We start from the raw sequence: 16,521 nt of genomic DNA, 5'->3' as shown, positions 1-16,521 counted from the left end.
AAAAAATTCTGAGCTCAAAGGTATCATTATAATCATCCAAAAAACTAATTTATTTTCCTGAAGTAGAAAGTGAGGTCCAAAGAGAAACGTGACTTCTCCAAAATCACCTGGCTAGGTAACATAGAGCCCTGCCCAGTTCTGCTGCAACTTCTTACCTGAACATGGCAGGTGCTTATATTTCAGATTGATACATGTTGACACATATGGCTTTATTATAATAAACTACTGCACAAATATGTCATTGTTTTTGTATTGATTCTCCTATTGCTGCATACTTTCTTTTCTATTTTTTCACTTTTGTAAAAATATTGCAATGGTCATTATTATGCCAGCCTCTGTGTGCACAGGTATAACTTTCTAGTGATGGAATCATAAAATTGCTGGGTATTAATAACCTCCAATGAATAGTGTTTCAGTTACTATTGTCACATAACAAATTTCCTGAAAACACAGTGGCTTAAAACAATCATGTTTTAGTCTCAAAGTTTCTGTGGGGCAAGAATCATGGCAGATGGTTTGTTTCTGCTCTACAATGTCCTGAGCCTCGGCTGAGGAGAATCAAAGGCTGTGGTCACTTAGTCATTTGAAAATTCAGTCACTTACAGGGCTGGCTCTTGGGCTGGGATAACTCCAAGACTGCAGGTTTACGTACCTCCAAGTGGCCTCTCCACACAGTTTGGCATTCTCACAGCATGGCACAGGGTAATCATCCTTCTTATGTTGGTTCTTTTTTAATAGTTTACAGTCATCTGATATAATTAGCAGGCTTGCTTTTTTACTTTTTTCTTCGAACCATTAGGCCTTGTCATTTTTATGGTTATGTGATAACTCCATTATCTGAATACTCTGAGGGGTGTTTCTACTAGTTTTTTGTTTGATTGTTTGTTTGTTTTCTTTTTACAGTTCTGGACATTACATATATAAACTTAAAAAATTATACAGATAATTTGAGACCAAAAAAAAACCACAATGTATTTTTCCAGGAGCGGTTTAAGATTGCAGAGTCACAAGAAATCCTGATTCATCTCAATCCAACCGGAGATTGAAGTCATTGGAAGCCAAACTTCCCTCTATGTGAGGGAAGGTCTATTTCTGACTAAACATTCCAGCCATCCTTGGTGGGCTCCAAATTCCAATATTTGTCTGTATCATTCTATAAGTCCTGAAAGCAGAAGCAAGTTTTGATTTTAATATAGTAATTGTGGTAATGTTTTTCTGTGCTGTTTCTTCTATTTATCTTTGTTTTTCCTCACCGTGAAATAATAAAGATGGTCTCTTATAAGAGTTTTTCCAAGGTTTTTGTTTGGTGGAAGGAGTCATGCTTACATATTTAATCTGTCTGGATATTCCCCCTGTCTTTGGATTTCAGTAGTTTTTCTTAAGTGCTTTCACATTTCTCCACAGAGGGATGATCACCTTAATCCAATCAGGAACTGAATACAGTGTGAGTGAATTTCTGTGTGAATTTCTGTCTCTGGTTTGCACTTGTTCTTAGACTATGGTCTTCTAGGTCTTTCAGTAGAAAGACTAGTGTGTTCTTTAGGACCCCTCCCCTTAAGTCTTGAACTCCAATATTTGTCTCCTAAACACAGAGAGGCTCTGCTTTTAAGAGATTTTCAAAATACCACTGTAGTCTTCCACCCAAGGAAGGCTGAGAATTCAAAAAATGTCCTGAAGGCATAACTGGCTATGTATTTGAGGTCGTGCAAGCCTCCAATTTTATCACTCCAGGCCTGCGAAATTCCCAGAAGTTCTACTGTTTCCCTTATTCCCCACTAGTATTCCTCTGCCTCCATGAAGCCTGGGTTCTCAGCCTCTTTCTCCAGCACAGAATCAGTAAATGCCCTTAGAGGAAAATAGCCTTGAAGGACAGTTGACATTCTTAAGGTTGTCTTCCCTCTGCAATCTTAGCTTCTGTAGTGTTTCTTACATAAACACTAAACAATTTTTGTATTATCTGGCTTTTCTAGTTGTTCTCCACTACAATGGTCTACCATAAGCAGTTCTGTTCTACCCAGAAAAGGATATATCTCGTTGAATTTTATCAAATTGCTATCTAAGTTCATTGAAAATATAACATATGTTTTCTTCTTTAATATATAGATTTTTTAAGGTAAATCATCTTTTCATTGCTCAGTTGTTTGTTAGTATTAATTTTAATGCATTTATATTTGTTATTTTCTTTCTTCTAAACTTACTGAGTTTATTTTGTTATTCTCACCTCTTAAGTAAGCTTAAGTCATGAAATTTTAGCCTTTCATTTTTCAATATATTCAAGTCTAAAATTTTATTATAAACATTTTAAAGAAAAATTTTATTATATTTTAGCCATATCCTAAATTACTAAAATGTAGTATTTTAATTATCATAGATGCAGTATTTTAATACTTATTGTGATGTTTTTGACATATTATATATTTAGAAGTATGCTTAGTTTCAAATTATATGGGATATTTTAGCTATATGTTTAATATTGATTTCTAACTTCACTGAATTGTGCATAAAAGACTTATTCCATATATCTTATTTGAAATGTGTTCATATGTGCATTTGATGTAATACTAATCAACTTTTTAAAATATTATATATTTGCTTGTATTTGCATTCAGTTTTAGATTCAAATTTCTGTAAATGGTCTTATGCCAAGCATGGTTTTCAAGTTTATTATTAAAGTCTTCTATATCCTCACAAATGTTTTTTCTATTTTATTATTTTATGTTATGAGACTGTGTCTTGTTAAAATCCTGTAAAGAAATATTGTGTTTTTGTTTTATCAGGTAATTAATTTGGTTGTGTTCTGGCCACAAATTGCAATCAACCTTCAGTGGCTGTGCATACAAATATCAGTGCCAAATAGGTCTGACAGGAAGTCTCCTTTATCACATTACTTGTTAAAATATGGGGGTCCATATACCTTTTTAGGTAATAAATAAAATCTATATTGTATTTCCATCTCTAACTCCATTGCTCCAAAATTAAATTTTTTATCATAACATCAGTTTCAGAAATTTTGTGAAACTACACAGAGCAGACATGGATTTCTCAAAGTGACAAAATTTCAGTGGTAATGAAAACTGTCGTACTTTTCGTATCAATTCTTGAGTATGAATTTTACCTCATTTATAATTTTCTCAGTAATAATTTTCCAAAGACATTATTAAATCCAAATTGTGTTTTGGAAAAAAAAAGTCAGTGTTACTGGATTTGTCTCCTGTGTGTGCCAATTTGGAGACTACACTGTCTTTCTAACCCATAGTTCTGTTCTCAAAATCTATGTTATGCTTTATAGAGTCAGACCCACAGATGCATAGCTTAGAGGTGAGCATGTAAATCAAGAAACCAAGATTTCCTAAAGCCCTAGTAGTAGAGATAGTAATAACACTGTTTTCCTTAAGGCTGTACTAGTTTACACTCCTACCAACAGTGTGCAAGTGTTCCTTTTCTGCACATCCTTGTTTGTTGGAATAAAGTGTTAAGGAGGAAAATATACAGTATTTGGTGATCAACAGGATGTAGGAGGATAGGGAGTAGATAGGAGTAATGGACAACTCCCAGGTTTATAACTTGAATAATTGAGTCGATGGAAGTGCCAGTACAAACAGGAGAAGAAAACCAAGGAAGAAAAAGGTGAGTTCATTGTGACTGAGTTTGATTGGTGGTAGTCAAATCATATAAATCATAAGCTCACTTGGAGAAACAAAAATGTAGAATAGTAAAAGAGGTAAGCTAAGAATCAAATTCAAAGGGATATCGGAGTTTAATAGATGAAAAAAGAAAGGAAATCTTGAAAGTAGATAAGAGCATTACACCAAGAGAGAAACAAACACACATCAATTTTTACTCTAGTGTAATTGGTTATCCATGTCTTACATCAATTTTTACTCTAGTGTAATTCATTATCCACATCTGACCTTCCTGCTGTACCACTGGAGGCTAAAATGTGATTGGTTCCCTTTGACTCAACTCCCAGTACTTGGCACAATGTTTGGTACACGGTAGAAGTTTAATAAATAATTATTACATGATTTAAAAAATACTATTGTGTAGAAATTAGGTACACTAAAAAATATAGGCTTTAGATAATATTAACTAGGTCCAAATTCAATTATAATATGGATTCAGCTATGACTGAAATCAAAGTTCACAGTGTAGATTATTTTCAGTAAATGCCTGCTTATTCTAATTAGCCTCATTGCTCCCAACCCAGGATTTTATGGAGGCTCAAGTTTTGCTTCTGGATGCTTCTTACTGCTGCTCTCCTTCCACTTGCATTAGGCGGATCATTATGCACTTCTAATTAGAACAATATTTTAAACACCCTTTCCAGGGCACCATTCTTTCCAAACACCGTTCAGTCAGGTGAGCGACACCTGCCTGTCAATCTAAGCTTCTTTCCCGTGGGATCTGATCTTATCTCCCACTCAGCAAGAGTGTTCAATTGCCCTCAGGTTAGATTTCTCCTCCACGCCTTCCTGCCCCTCCGGGAATGAAAGATGAGCTAGGTGACCTGAGCGCGCGGGGCGATCTCTGGGCACCCCCTCCCTGTCCGCGCGCCGCCTTCAGCGCCAGTGACAACGCACTCTCCGGGCTCGGGGTCACCTGCGCGGAACGATCCCGGGCAGAGCTCGCCTGGCAGAGGGGGAGGACACCCCTCCCAAAGACCCTTCCCCCTCCCAGCCTTCCAGAGGCGTTTGTCCATTAGTTCATCTGTTTATCCGCCTCAGCAGAGGGCTCGCAGACAGCCAGTGACAGAGAGCGGCACCAAGGAGCGACAGGCCCCGGAGGAGACTGGAGAGCAGCGATGGCAGCGAGGCAAGGAGGACCGGGCAGGCGACAGCATGAAAGTCAGCCCAGCGCACTACCTGCTGCCGCTCCTGCCGGCCCTGGTCCTCGGCACCAGGTGAGTCCGGGAGCGTGAGGGACCTGCGCCAAGGGGCGCTGCCAGAGAGAGTTTGGTCCTGCTGCGGTCACCAGGGGGGGACAAAAACAGGCAATTTAACTGCCTGCATTCTCCCGCCTGAGATCAGGACCCTTGGGGGAACAGAGCCCGTTTTTTATTTGTCCCAGCTTCTTGTGGGAAGTGCTAGTACTCCCTCCATTGAGGGTCCAAAACTTTCCCATTCAAACATATGTTGCCCTCCAGCCCTAGCAGTAACCAGCAGATAACACAATAACCGAAATAAGGAAAGGAAATAAACAAGGAGGACACTGGCGCCAGGAATTATCCTCACAGCAGAACTAAGTCACAGTGACTGTCCCTCTCTCAGCCTCTCCTTCCATCTCGTGTTGGGATTTTAGGATACATGAAGCCAGAGAAAGCCAATTGGCCTGGGGGATGCTGACTCCCCATGAAAACATCCCTGGACTAATGATAAAAAGGTTCCTGGTTGGTGAGAGAAAATATTTTCATTTCAGTGTCTTCTGAGCTGGGGTCATTAAATAGCACTTAAGGTGATTAAAAGTTCGAAGACAATTTCAGAGTGTTGACGTAGATACCCACAGTTAGAAACAATTAAAATACTTATTTTTCTTATTGGATGGTACTTTGAGGATTAAATTGTGTACAATTAAATGAACAAATTTTAAGTGTATGAAGTGAATACACTATGTAAACATCAACCTAGTCAAGATTTAGAGCACTTCCATCCCTTCCAGAAAGTTTCCTAGTGGTCCTTTTTAGTTAACACTCCTCTCCCAAAAGAAAAGGAAAAATGAAGAAAGTTCTGTTTATGATAGATTCACTTTGTCTGCTCCAGAACTTTCTGTAAATGGACTCACACAGTATGTAGTTTTTTATATCTAATGTAGGAGCCAAAGGAAAACTTCACCTCTACAAGTTCATTAATAAAAATCATTGACAAATTTAGATCAGTAGGAAGAAAAGGCATAACAAATATTATTATAAGGAAGTGGGATATCAGAGCAAAGAATTCCACACAGACACAAGCTCTTCAGCTTGTCAACTAAGTGAATAGAGTGCTCATTGTGAACGCTTTCAAAGGCATTGGGAGACATCATTATACTATAAGTACTGATGGTGTGTAGTTATGTCTGTCTTCTTTGATGCTACTTCTTAGTGCTTTATTCTCAAGTCTGCAACTGAAAGAGCCTGATACCAGGAAGCATGATGTGAATACAAAGTGTTGTTGTATTCTTACAGGTCAGAAAACTGAGGTCCAGAGTGTTTGAGACCTGTCTAAGACCACAGAGGAAAATAAAACTAGAACCCAGATCTTTGTGTTCTATCATGTGACTACTCTCCATGGCATGTGTCTTCTGTAATCAATTAATATGTAAGTAGTTGGTAGCTACAATGTATCTAGAATTATTGAGTTATTGTGATGTACAAAGTAATTTAAAAACAAATTCTCTGACTGTGGAATAACTGGATCAAACAAAGTTAGAGGTTAACTTTCATTTGTTGACTTGAATTCAATTGATTCAGAAAACCTTAGGCCTAAAAATGATTTCAGGTCATTTTAGAAACCCACATTAGAGGCACTAGTAAATTCCCACTACTACAACTGTTTTCCTTCCAACAGTGTGGCTATAATGGCTCTTGTTGACCTTTTAGTTTGAATATAAAAATATATTTTTAGAACAGTTAAGAGATATTTATGGAAATTATTTCATGTGACATAGTTCACAGATATTCATATTCTTGGCCTGTAAAATCCATATTGCCATTGTGTGGAATTGCACAACAGGTAATATATTATCTGGCAAGGATGATGGTCATAAATCCATTCATGTTCAGTTTTAATACAAGAGTTTATTAAATTAATTTGGTTTACATTTATATGTTTATTTCTCTTTAGGCAGAGAGATGGTCCAGTAAGAAAAGGAACAATTGAAAGGATTGGACTCTCAACAATTTGACAAGACTAGAGAACTAGACAGTGGAACATAGCATACAGTTTCAAGGACACTGTGGGTTTTATCTCTTCCCCCATGATCTTTATTCACCCCCAGTGCTATGCTTGTGAATATGTTATTTTACATGGCAAAAGGGACTTTATAGATGAAATTAATTTTGGTAATCAGTCAACTTTTAAAAAGGAAGATTTTCCTGAATTATCTAAAGGGGCCCACTGTAATCACATGGGCCTTTAAGTGTGCAAGAATAAGAGCAATGAAAAAGAGGAGATGTGAATGAAGAGATGCTTCGGAGAGGCAAGGCAAAGAAGAGTCAGAGATTTGAGGTGTAAGAGGGACTTAATCTGATGTTGCTAGCTTTGAAGAGTTTCAGTAGCCTGAGAATTCAGCATCCTCTAGAAATTGGAGAAGCTCATGGTTGATAGCCAGCAAGGAAACCAGGATTTCAATCCTATAACCATATGGAATTGAATTCTGCCCCAAAATTGAATAGTCTGGAAACAGATTCTTCTCTAGAGCCTCCAGAAGGAAATGCAGCTTTGTGACCTTAATTTCACCCAAATGAAACCCAGAACAGAGAGCCAAGTGAGCCATTCTGTGCCAAGACTTGTGACCTACAGAACTGTGAAATACATTTGTGTTGCTTTAAGCCACTCAATTTGTGGTAATTTGTTATAACAACAATAGAAAATTAATACAGACTTCATAAACTTCTTTTTAGAATCTGTACATTTCAAATGTTAGGGAGACTATCTTCTCTGAGCCAGATCCAGCCCATTGCCTGTTTTTGTACAGCCTGAGAGTTAAGAATGATTTTACATTTTTAAATAGTTTTAAAAATCAAAAGAAAATTAATGTTTTTTTGAAACGTAGAAATTGCATGAAATTCAAATGTAAGAATCCATAGATAAAATTTTATTGGAAAACAGCCACATGCATTTATTTGTAGTTTATGACTGCTTTACTGATACAATGGAAGGGTTAAGTAGTTGTGACAGAAACCATGTGGTTTGCAAAGGCTAAAATATCGGGAGGGAAGCTTCCCCAAGATTTCCTCATTCTTCGCTATGACTGCTTGGAGATTCATGGAAGAAATTCTATAACAGGTGGAAATCCATCTGAATCTGTAGCCCTCAAAGGCTTCACATCTCACTTGGAACTTAGAAATGTGTTATCAAAAAGACATACAGTAATAAATGCTGGCAAGGATGTGGAGAAAAGGGCACACTCCTACACTGTTGGTGGGACTGTTAATTAGTACAACCACTATGGAAAACAGTATGGAGGTTTCTCAAACAACTACAGATAGATCTTCCATGCAATCCAGCAATCCCACTTCTGGGTATATACCCAAAGGAATGGAAATCATTACGTTGAAGGGATACCTGCGCTCCCATGTTCATCACAGCTCTGTTCACAATAGCCAAGATATGGAACCAACCTAAATGTCCATCGATGGACAATTGGATAAGGAAACTGTGCTACATATATACACCATGGAATACTACTCTGCCATAAAAAAGAATGAAATTTGCAACAACATGGATGAGTTTGGAGAAACTTATGTTGAGTGAAATAAACAAAGCACAGAGGAATAAATACCATATGTACTCACTCCTAAGTGGGAGCTAAGAGATAAGAAAGGACAGAAAGACCACAGTGGCACGTTGGACTTGCAGAGGGACAGAACATACCTAGGGATACAAAGTGGAGTGGGGTAAAGGGGATGGCAAGGGAGGTCGGGGAAAATTGGGCAGTGGACATGGGTTATAATCACAATTTGTGGTAATGGGCATGCTTCCAGTATGTATCTGGCCATCACATCTTGGGCACAAGTGGTGTCAATTAGCTTTGTATGCCATGAATATTCATAACCAATAATAATAATAAAAAAGAAATGTGTTAAAAAAAATTCTTTGCTGAATTCTTCTTACCACTTTATATGACTGTGACAGCATCTATCTCATGTAAGCAGATGCCCAGGTCATGTTTCTTCTTTTAGGGTCTGCCACTTCCCAGATGTTGGGTTAGATGGTTACCCTCTGACTTCAGCTTTATTTTGGTTTGCGAAAACTATTTACAGTTTTTAAGTGTGGAAGTGATGTTCTTTCTATGTTTCCAAATTGATACCAGATACATCTTTTAATTTGCACATTATCAAAGAACAATTTCATTCAGTTCAACCAAACTTTAGTAAGTAGCATAGACATTAGAAGTATCTTGGTAATATTATTTTTAATTGAAAAATCGTATTGTATACATTAATGAGGTACAATGTGATATTTTGGTATATGTATTTACATAATGGAATATTATTCAGCCTTAAAAAAAAAGTTCTGTCGTTCATCACACCGTGGATGACCTGAAATACATTATGCTAACTGAAATGAGCCAGGCATGGAAAGACATAAAGCACATGATCTCACTTACATATGAAGTATTTTTTATCTCCGAACTCTAAATAATTATGATATAGTGAGTCCATAATTAAATTAGAAAATGAGTAGCCCTATGGTTTTAAATTAGAATTCTTAAATTCTAGAATTTTTAATTTTGGGGAACTTGGATGAGAGAATTTTGAGTTTTTCATGGGTATTATCAATTATCAGAAGGTGATTCTGTGAAGCACAGCTGTCAAAATTCAATGAAAATATTACCGAGTTAAACCTCACATAACAATTACCTATTTTTAAACTCACTAGTGAAAGAAAATGTTTGGAAATGGTACGATTATCAACTAGAAGGAAAACAGAATTGTGAATGAGTGGAAATATGATTTACCACCATGACTGCATCTGAAAACACTCTGAAGCACTCTTTGCCACAGCATTTGGTGATAGTTTTGTGTTTTCCTGTCCAGGGAAGCATACAAATAAGAGATTTTGAAGGTACTGAACTCACAGAGAAGGATCTCTGGGTAATGATAACTTTGCCTGAACTTACGAATAATGTTATGAAGATTAATGTTACCCCAGAAAAGGTATGAGGGATATGTGGTCTTATCCTCATATAAGCCTTCCTGTTAGCGTTGTCAATCATCCCCTTTCTGGAGTGGAGACATGATGAAGCGTGGACATTATCACGTAATGAGAGCTGTGTCACACTGCATTTGAGAAGTGAAAAAACTTCAGAAAGATCGAGTGGATCATTGGAATAAAGACAACTGCTCAAGAGACAACTCAGAGCCATGTTAGTTTGGTATAAATCACACTCAGTGTGGCGTGGACCTCAAATTTAGGTATAGATATTTTGATATCTACCAAATCTTGATATTTTTTAGCGTGGCCTGAGGAGAATGAGGGTGAACAGAGGACAAGAGTTTATACTAATGAAACTCACAAGAACTTGTAATATAAATTAGACTTACTCATGAGTAATAGGACATGAAAATATGGTCTGAGCTGGCCGGTGTATTCCCTTCCAGTAGGAAAACCTTTATTGCTGCTTATGTTATAGACAGAAGATAATTTATTGAAACTGATATGATGTGTCTTAAGGTTGTACTATAATCTTCATAAGTGTTATTTTTATTTTATTTTCAGAAAAACCTCATAAGGCAGGTTCTACAGTCCTTATTTTACAGAAGTGGAGACCATTACTTAGAGAATTAAGAATTTTCAGGAAGAAGCATAGCTGATTAGTGCACAGTCATATATATAGCTTGAGCTCTTAACCAATTCCAGGGTAGATGTTAAATAAAAGGGAGTTTGGGGGAAATCTCAGGAATTGTTTGTCCAGGACAGATTGATATTTAATGACCTGTTCTCTTAAATGGAGAACATCTATGTAATTATTGGACATTTTATATCATATCCCTAATATGGTAAGGAGAATGTACTATTCAAAGAGGTTTCATTTGAACTGGGCATCCCAAACCATTTTTTGTTTCTGAAATAAATTAAAAATATCATTGAATGTGTTCTTTTTATAAACTGTGAGTTGTCAAGGCCCCTTAAAAACTAACAAAGTTGGTGGTTAAGGCTAACCTGTTGCAAATGTTTTATAGTTATTTTAAACAGAGCTGCAATAAAATTAGGAGGACGGAGATACCAACCCATCCTGTACCATGGTGGATGAGAAGGTAGAAATTCTGAAAATAGAAAGTATATATTAATGTCCTAGATATACATCTTAGTACTTAAATATTCTTAATTATCAACTAATATCACAATTATTTATCACCACTATTTTCTGTAATAATTGAAAAAAAAAACTGTTCTGCAGAAATACAACTAAAGTGGACAAAGCCAGACAAATGAAAATAATCCAGGTTAAGAGTTCCTATAGCTCTTACAAAGATTAGGGAAGTAAAATTTGGTTATAAATTTGTTGACCTACAAAACAAAATGTGTTTTAGATCAATTTATGATCAACATCACACTTTCAGAAAAATGGGTCAGTTTTAGAGATGTCACTCATTTGAATTAAGAAAAAATATATTTGGAATGATTCTGTACAGAATACAGAACTTTGATCCAGTGAAACAGATCTCCATGAGGGAGAGGGTGCTATGCATTTCAAAGAGATGGCAACTTTCTTGTTCTACTCACATTTTCTCTTATGATATGAGACATCCACAGAATACCAGAAAAGCTAGGATTACAAGACTTCTATCTTGGTTTTAAACATCATTCTGGGAAAAAAAAAAAAAATCCTAGAATTATTTGTAGTCCATTTGCCCTTTGGAGGATACCCGTGTGTTCCTCTACTAACTGAAATGCTAAATATGTATACACACACACACACACACACATGTGAATATATTATATATATATACACATACACACACACTGTGAAAGTAAATTCTAGGTTTTAACTTGATCAGATTAAGGAACGCCAAGAAACCTGTGTCTCTCTGGAGAACTCCAATTCACATACATATACATATATGTGAATATATCTCTGTGTGTTTTAAAGAAAAATGGAAGAAAATTCAAATTCAAAAAGAAACCTGATATGAATTGCTAAACATTCAGCTATAACTAGTGAAGATTTTTATAACAGTTGAAAAATAGCAGAGATAGCCAAGATATTTTTAACAGGTGAAAAATTGTAGAATAGTTTATGAAATTTTACTAAAAGTCAAAGACATTTATAACAAGGCCATGTGAGGAAGCCATTAAACTACTGTAATACTCCCAATACCTTCACAGCAGACACATCTTCTTCATAATACGTGTTCTTAAACTCATAACAAATTTTATTTCAATTTATTTAACTTATGTCAAAACTTAAAATTCTAACTTGGATATTCATATGAATTAGCTTACTTCCAAAAGCCAGCTTTTTAATCAGGCTTTAGTCTCAGATTGCTGAATGTTTTTGTATTTTCCTAAAAGAAGGAAATTATGATTCATTAATCTAATTATATAGCAGAAGGATAGGAATATAGTTCTGAGGCATATTGTTTATATCTGCAAGTTTTGGGTGTGTGAACTGGGTGAAAGTCCCTTAATTAGGCTTAAAGTTCTTTAAAGGCAGGAGTTGAGACTATGTTTCTTAATATTCTACGCAGTGCAGCACTAGCCTGGTACCTGTATTGATTATGTATGTGATTATATAAATCTGCTGTTTTTCTGTATTCCAAATTGAATCTCTTGGCTTTTATGTAATGAGCTGGGGGAGAGAGGGAGCTGTGTACGTAAGGCTCCATAAACATTTGGACAATAAGAAGCTCTTTGGGTTTTTTCATTGTATTTATAGACTTGATGCCATTCAGAATAATCATAATATTGTTTAAACAAGATTTATGTAGTCAAATTGCCTTAATTTGTGACTTAGAGAAATAAATGATGACATTTAGAGTATGACCTCTGCCCATTCCCAATTATTTAACAAATGACTCATAATGACAAACATGTAACCAAAGATTTACTTTAATGACACCCTCCATTACTTAATCTTCCTTCCTCACTCTCTCTCTCTCCTGCATGCGCACCCTTGATTTACTTTGTTTCCTTTAATTATACAGTAATATTATTCTGAAAGTTCTTCCCTCCAATTCCTCTAATTCATACTCTATTCTTCAATAGTAAGTTTATTTAATTATCTCTAAGAAGTGTTCTCTGACGGTTATTTCATGATAAATTTACCTTGATCAAAAATTCAATTGTCTTATAGATAGTTAGAATCCTTCTAGCATACACTTGCTTATGTATAACAGCTAATCAATCTCTCTACAGTTAAAGAAATACAAAGTTTTCAATATTTTATGTCTTTATGGACTCAATCTTATAGTGCCCTATTATCTAAAAATCAAGACATTAAAATTTAGGTCCTTCTTTTTAAAGTAAGATATTTTGCTTGCAGAATATAAAATTATATACATTTAATTTTAAAAATACAGAAAAGATAAAAAAAAAAAAAACAGCCTTTTGCAGTCTCACTACTCAGAAACGCTATTAGCAATTATTTTAAACTGTTCTCCAAAATGGGATCATTTGTAGTAACTTTTAATAATGCTTCATGAATATATGAATATAGGTTAATTCACTTATATAGTTGCAAATTACATCAACATAATTAAAGCTCTGAGGTTAAATAAAGGACCATTTGGTTGCTAAATTCATAATTCACATTTAACAGTCCATCGTACTGCAGAGGTTGGTAATGGAACTCAGAATATCAGGTTAGCACATTAAGACTGAAAATTCAGTTCCAAATCAGAATCCTGATTACAGGTAATCTCAGACAAATCAGCCTTAGAGAAAACAACATTATCTTAATTGAGTTTTTACCTAATCTCTCTGGGTAGATTGTCAATGAACTTACTTTTCAATATAACTGCTTCGTAACTTTATAATATACGAACACCGAGCTTATTAAAATATCTTTAAGCAGGGACCTTTGAAGTAGTAGGGAATAGGGCCTTAGATATGAGTGAAAATGTTAGTCATAAACATTTTGTTTAAAACATTTCTTAATGTGTTCCTATTGTGTGAAACTTCCTCAAAAAAGCCTCAGGTCACATGAATCATACAGTAAAGAGCTGAACGGATGTTCCTTCTGATTTATTTCATGAATCAGTCATAAATTAATATAGGCGAACAAGAATGTTGGACAGATGCTAATATGTGACAAGAATCTGCTTCTCAAATTAATTCCCATGAATACTGGAAGTGCTTTAGAAATAGAGTTGTCCAGTTCTATAATTTTCTGCCTACTGTTAAAAAAGTTTAACTCATTTTATTAGGAAAAATAATACATTAATATATTATTAAACTAAAGCAGTTTTTATCATCTGCACATTGCAATTCAAGTCATAACTGCTGGTGTCTTGTGCTAGTCACCCAAGGTAATGTAACATGATTGGTGTAATAGAAGGGCCTGAAGGATGGTGTGTCCTCTGGAGAATTTAAGCTTTGGTGAAATATGCTAGCAGCAAATACTCCCTTTATAGATAAGAGCTTTACTTTAACACGTTCTACTCTATAAATTTCTAGTTTTAAAAGTTACTAGCAGAAAAGTTTGTCTAGTAGGAAAAGTTATTTCTTTCCTTCCAATTCCAAGTTTAAATCCTTCCTATTCTGAGCTTAAAGTTTAAGTAATTATGGATCAAATGATGTCTTTCCCTAAATTCCACTGTAAACTAAAGATATGATACTTTTATTGAGCAGAGATCCCTGTCCTCAAAAAGTATGCATTCTAGATCTATTTTGGTAATTTACAGAACTAAAAATGCAACATTTGAGTAATCTAAACTTTATAAGACTTGTGAGATAAATTGCATGTCATGAAGCGGGCAGAATTAATAAGCCCTGAAAAAGATTTTTAATTCTTCCAAAAGAGTGCTTTGCAGGGTTTGTGGCTGTTACCTAAAGTGGTATTTATATTTAGTCCACTTCTTTTCTCTCTTTCCCCAAAACTCTTTTTTCTCATGTATTTCTTCATGTTATTTTTTAATTTTTTTTCCTTAAACAGTGCTGATAAGGAAAGTGAAAAAGAGTGATGAGAGTTTTGGAAAGGATGTGACATTTCCTTCCCCATTGATAAAGCAATACTAATAGTGGAAGTACAGGGTGAGATTATTTGATGCATCTAATCTTATATCACTTATACTCCTATGATCTCCAGATACATAGAGGGTTTTTATCAGGGCTAATTTCCAGAGAGAGGACTGGGCAAAAGGATGAGTCATTCTGATTTTAACATCAAGAGTTATAGTCGTAAAGATGGCATAGATCAGTGTCAGAGTGTGAGGGAAATATGGATTAGCCTAATTTTAGAAGAAGGTAAGAGATATAATAATTATGGAAGAATTATGATACCTCTGTTTATTTTTATTTTTTTCCTATCTTTCTCAGCTTTAGAAGCTTTCTGTTCTCAAAAATGTCAATTATTTTTTTCCCCCTCAGGATTAAGTGTGTGTTTAAGAAGGGCCTCTGGAAAATTCTGTATTTAATTTGGTATCACAATTTAGTTGAGTACCAAAGAAATAAAAATATGAGTTAAGTAGTCTCTAATACATGGGGCCAGGATTATTTAATTCTACAAATTTGCTTTGTGATTGTCTACAAATGCTCTTTTTCCTTTCTATGCATCATTTTAATGAAGCACCATAACCAAAGTAACAAAAATATTTCCAAATGCTCAGGGTGGAATTCAATATTTTTAACTTTACACAATTATTTTTAATCAGAGGATGAACTTTGCTCTAGGGGAAAGGTCTTCCACTCTTCACATGTTCATCTGTTTCTCCCTATGCTTCCTAAAGCAATCATTCTTCTAGGAGGAACTCTTTTTCCTGCAGGGCTCTAAAGCTAATAAATTAGCACAATAAATCAGTTATTTAACTCATGATATAAAGGGGGGAAAAAGTACACAGTTACAATACATATTACCTCTGGTACTAACAAAGCATTTTTAATTCTTCTCAAATTCTTCATTCTTCTTTATTTTTAATGCTTCTCAAATTGATTCCCATGAACACTGGAAGTGCTTTAGAAATAGAGTTGCCCAGTTCTATAATTTTCTGTCTCCTGTTAAAAATGTTTAACTCATTTTATTAGGAAAAATAATACATTAATATATTATTAAACTAAAACAGTTTCAGTTTAATAAAACTAAAGCATTTTTAGTGGAAACTTGAATAAAATGATTCACTGACTAGAATTCTATGATATTTGCATGATCAGGCTGTTAATCTAGAAGAATTAGTATATAGTAAAAGGAAAGGAGACTGATCAACTTTGTTTATTGGATATAATTTTATTCTTTCAAAAGAAAAGCATGTAAAACTAAATCAAATTTAAGAAATATCAACTACATTCTTTCCTTAATTATTTTGATATTTGTGTCTGTGACCACAAATCTCCCCTTTCCCTCCTTTCACTATGCTCCATTTGAGCTTGAAAAACTGTTCGTGCTTAACACATTTTCAGTGAGATTATTTCAGTATGGCTAGTTATTAACAGCATTATTATTATTATTATTATTAACAGGTATTAACAATAATTTTGATGTTTATAAATTCATAACTTCGAGGAGTTTCAAGATGGCGGCGGCTGCGGCGGCTGGCGCGGAGTAGCTGAGGTGGAAAAGGTGGCCACTGGGCCTCAGGCAGCCGGGAAACTTGTAGACCTTCCTCTGGCCATCTCTTAAGGGAGGACTGCTGCTGCTGGCCGGTCGTGGGGGCTCAACGCCACT

Source organism: Cynocephalus volans, chromosome 4 (genome assembly GCF_027409185.1).
Source record: "Cynocephalus volans isolate mCynVol1 chromosome 4, mCynVol1.pri, whole genome shotgun sequence".
Taxonomy (NCBI): Eukaryota; Metazoa; Chordata; class Mammalia; order Dermoptera; family Cynocephalidae; genus Cynocephalus; species Cynocephalus volans.
The sequence above is the reverse complement of the archived record's forward strand: the minus strand, read 5'-3'. Positions refer to the sequence as shown.